The 3,974-nt window shown below is 43.9% G+C and overlaps 1 pseudogene; it reads right to left on the reverse strand.

Annotated features, from left to right (window-relative positions):
• Positions 1–1,033: 1,033 nt before the first annotated feature.
• Positions 1,034–1,582, reverse strand: LOC127201163 (60S ribosomal protein L27a-like; annotated as a pseudogene).
• Positions 1,583–3,974: the final 2,392 nt, after the last annotated feature.

Here is a 3,974-nt window from a genome sequence, read left to right on the forward strand (position 1 = left end):
GTGTCCTTCATAAATGGAAATATAACCACAATTCTTTGTCTAAAGTTCTCCAAGGATACTCTGTTGAATTTTTAAAAATAAATTTGAACTCCTTTTAATCCTGAATCTCTTGTCTCAATTCTTACCATTCTCCTGTGGGAATCATTGATCTGGAGCTTTTATATCTCTTGAGAACCTCCTAAATCTTCTTCCTAAACAGTCCCTCCACCTCAGATTGTCCCCTTGCTATTGTTTCTAGTGTTTTCATTTGACCAGAGATCATCATACTGTGAAGTAAGGCTGTTTATTTGATTCTGTTTCTTTACTGAAGTATAAATTCTATGAAGGCGGGGCACTTCTCTGTCTTGTTCCTGATAACTATCCTCATCTTATCCTGGTACTTGACAAATAAGATGGTATTAATATTTTGTTAATGAATGGCATTCAGGCAAAGAGAAAAGTGTGATATAAGAAGCATGGAAGGGAGAATGCAAGCTTAGTAGTGAGTCTGAAATAAAGTTAGTGAATAGATGGAATCTTTCTTCTCCCAGTGGAATGTTTCCCATTGTGCGAGATAGGCATTCCATCTCTCTTTACTGAAAAGAAGAGACTTATTATCTAGTGTTGGAAAGAAAAGTGAGTAAGAATAAGAATATGGGCAGACATCTCTTGATAGCTGTGTAGAAGTAAGTACAGTTCCTCTAATATTTTTCAGGAGATAAGCTAGTGCATCCCCCTCATACTGCACAACTTTTCAAGCAAGCTGGCCCATGGACATCAGTTTGCATTAGGTTCTCTGTGAGTGAACAGCATGCCAGCATTAGACCATGACTATCCCTGTGGCACAGCTCCAGTTCAATAGGTTCAGGACCTCCCTTGTATATGAGTAATTGGGAAGGGTAAAGTTCTGTCATCATTTGGGGAGACGGAGTCCCTTTTGCAGAACAGTGGACTTATCAATAAAATAATTTAAAAATGAACTCAGAAAGAAATTCAAGGAAGATGGCTTCAGAGTTATAGAAAGAGAAATTAGAGTGATAAGAAAGGTAGGGACTTTAGCAGTTTCTATGAGACAGGAGATAGAGAAGGAGGAATAGAGGAAGTCACACTTTTTTTTTTTTTAAATGTTAGCATTTAGTTAACCTCCTCAGGCAGCTTTAAGCCACCAGGACACAGGCACCTTCAACACCCTTAATCTTTTCTTCAGCTTCTCTGCTAAAGAATTTGGCCTTCACAATGACTGGCTGCTTAGGGACTTTGCCCTTCCCCAGAACTTTGTAGTAACCCGACTGCACACATCAATGATAGGAGCAACTCCACTCTTGTTTTTTGCAGCATTGACCCTTGTTTGCTCACTGACCAGTGTCCACAGCTTATCCAGGTTGACAGTCGGGAAGAAGCTCTGTTTTCTCTTTATGTGGCAATGCCTCATACCAACTTTCCCATAGTAACCTGGATGATATTTGTCGAAGTTGATCCTGTGGTGATGCATGCCTCCAGCATTCCTGTGGCCTGCAGGGTACTTGCAGTGCTTACCAGTGTGGCCATGACCCTGGCTTACGTGGCCCCTGAGTTTTCAGGTCTTCCTCACTCTGGGTGGCATGGTGGCGGCAGAAAGGAAAGAAGGCTACACTTTTTGATACATCAGTTGACAAGCTGTGAGGTTCGTCAGTGAGAGCCTGGAGTCCTTGCACCATGGGAGTTAGGAATGCATGAGTACGGAGGTATTTTTTTTTAAAGATTTATTTATTTATTGTGTATACAGTGCTCTGCCTGCACGTACACCTGCACACCAGAAGAGGGCATCAGATCTCATTATAGATGGTTGTGAGCCACCATGTGGTTGCTGGGAATTGAACTCAGGACCTCTGGAAGAGCAGCCAGTGCTCTTAACCTCTGAGCCATCTCCCCAGCCCTGGAGGTATTTTAGAATGCATCAACACAAGCTATACTGGGCAAAGGGAAAGTGTGATATAAGAAGGAGGAGCTAGCTGGGTGTGGTGGTGCACACCTTTAACCTTAGCACTTGGGAGGCAGAGGCAGGCAGATCATTGTGAGTTTGAGTCCAGTCTGGTCTACAAAATGAGTCCAGGACAGCCAAGGCTACACAGAGAAACCCTGTCTCGGGGGGTGGGGTGGGGGTGGGGGGGCGGAAGGAGGAGGGAAGGGAGAACGCAGGGTTAGTAGTGAGTCTGAAAGGCACTGCCTGGAAGAATGGCCCTTGGGAGAGTATGTTCACATGCCTCATTAAGGAAGTAGTTAGCAGCCTGTCTTCTTGCCGCATCTTTAGGTACCACATAATCGTTTTGCCCTTTGGCTTTCACCTGGCCTTGTTGTGGTTATAAAACAGGAGCTTCTTCATATTACAAATTTCTTGTTCTTCTTGGGTAAGGGAAGCAACTACTATTCACGTCAAAAGGGTATTACAAGCTATTTGTATGGGAGCATGGGATTCCTGATCATCAACCATGCTATTTGTGTCAAAGATCGGTAATATGTTTGTAGTCATGTGCCTCAAAGAGGCCTCTCCAACATGGGAGACAAGATGTTCTTGGGAATGGAGCCTGCCATTGGTACCAGAGGAAGCTGACGGACTCATATATTCCAAATGGTGCCTGGAAAGCAGCTGGCTGTCAATGGCCCACTTCATAACCTTTCTTCCTGCCTAGCTTTCTGTCATGGTCCCTGAATCTTAGACTCCTTGGTCCATCTCATTTTACCCGCTCCCCTTTCATTGCCTTTACCCAAGCACTTCCTACAACCTGTGGAATCTTCTCTCCCACAATTGGGCAAGTCTATTTCTTTTCGAAAAGAATAATTTGTCTCAGAAAATGAAGTTTGCTTTCTTGGTCCTTGCTATGGAACCCTTGCATAGCCTCTCTTCATGCTCCAAAGAACCCATCACATCAGTCTTCATCCCTTTCTCTGCCTTTACATCAGTCGGTGGGCTCAGCCTTGTTTCCATGATCAAGAAGCCCAGAGGAAGGTATTTCCAGGGTTACAAATTTAACAGCTTAAAAAAAGTATCTAAACCTGGGAGTTTCCCTCTTTTTCTCCCACCATCATTCATCCCTAAAAGCGTGGTGTCATTCACTCCTTCTTTGGAGCCTTCCGGATTCTGCTGAGAACGCATATTTCCTTGTAGTGCATGGTGACCTGAGGCCTCTATGACGAGAGAGTGCACATGGATGGGAAAGAAGCCAGTTTTCCCATGTGGCTTAGCAGCTGGGCCTAAAAGGCTCAGTCCAAAAGTCACTATTAAGGCCGTTGTCATCCTAGAAGTCATTCTATTCTGTCTGTTCCAGTGTAGAAATGGGATTGGTCATGGATCCCAGAAAACAATGGATGCTTAACCGCAGGGAATTGTTGGTGTTCTATCTGGTGCTGTGAATGGTAATTTTTTGGAAAGAATAGATAAACAATGGATAGACATCGATAATCCATACCCAAGCATGTCAGCAAGCCAGCCTTCATCTGTTCCTCTGCCACATGCCTTTTAAACAGTCAGTGGGCTCGGCCTTGTTTCCATGTCAAGAAGTCTGGATATTTCCAAGGTTACAAATTCAGCAGCTTACAGAAATGATGTAAGCCCGGGTTTCCCCTCTTTCTCCTCTGTCATTGTCAATACGGCAGCTCTCATCTGTAGTCCTTTCCACCAGCTTCAAGACGTCTACTGCAGCTCTAAGCTTCCCATTTTCATAATTCCCCGTGAAGTATCCAAAAGGACACAAATCCCTGTTCCTGTCACGTTTTAAATTGAAGACATCTTCCCCCAAATCCCAGAAAACCTCCTATTACACGCATCCCAGTGTGTCCTGTTTTTAAAGGGGTCAATGGCAAGAGAAGTGGAGTAATCATTACTGATTTACACAAATCAGCATTCCCTCTGGGAGCCTATCGGTTGTCAGACCGCCAACTACCTGAGCAAAATGAGTTTTGGTTAGAAGGCCTGGAATGAAATGAAAAAGTGCTGAATAGAAGTGCTAGCCATGAGA

This window comes from Acomys russatus, chromosome 17 (assembly GCF_903995435.1).
Source record: "Acomys russatus chromosome 17, mAcoRus1.1, whole genome shotgun sequence".
Taxonomy (NCBI): Eukaryota; Metazoa; Chordata; class Mammalia; order Rodentia; family Muridae; genus Acomys; species Acomys russatus.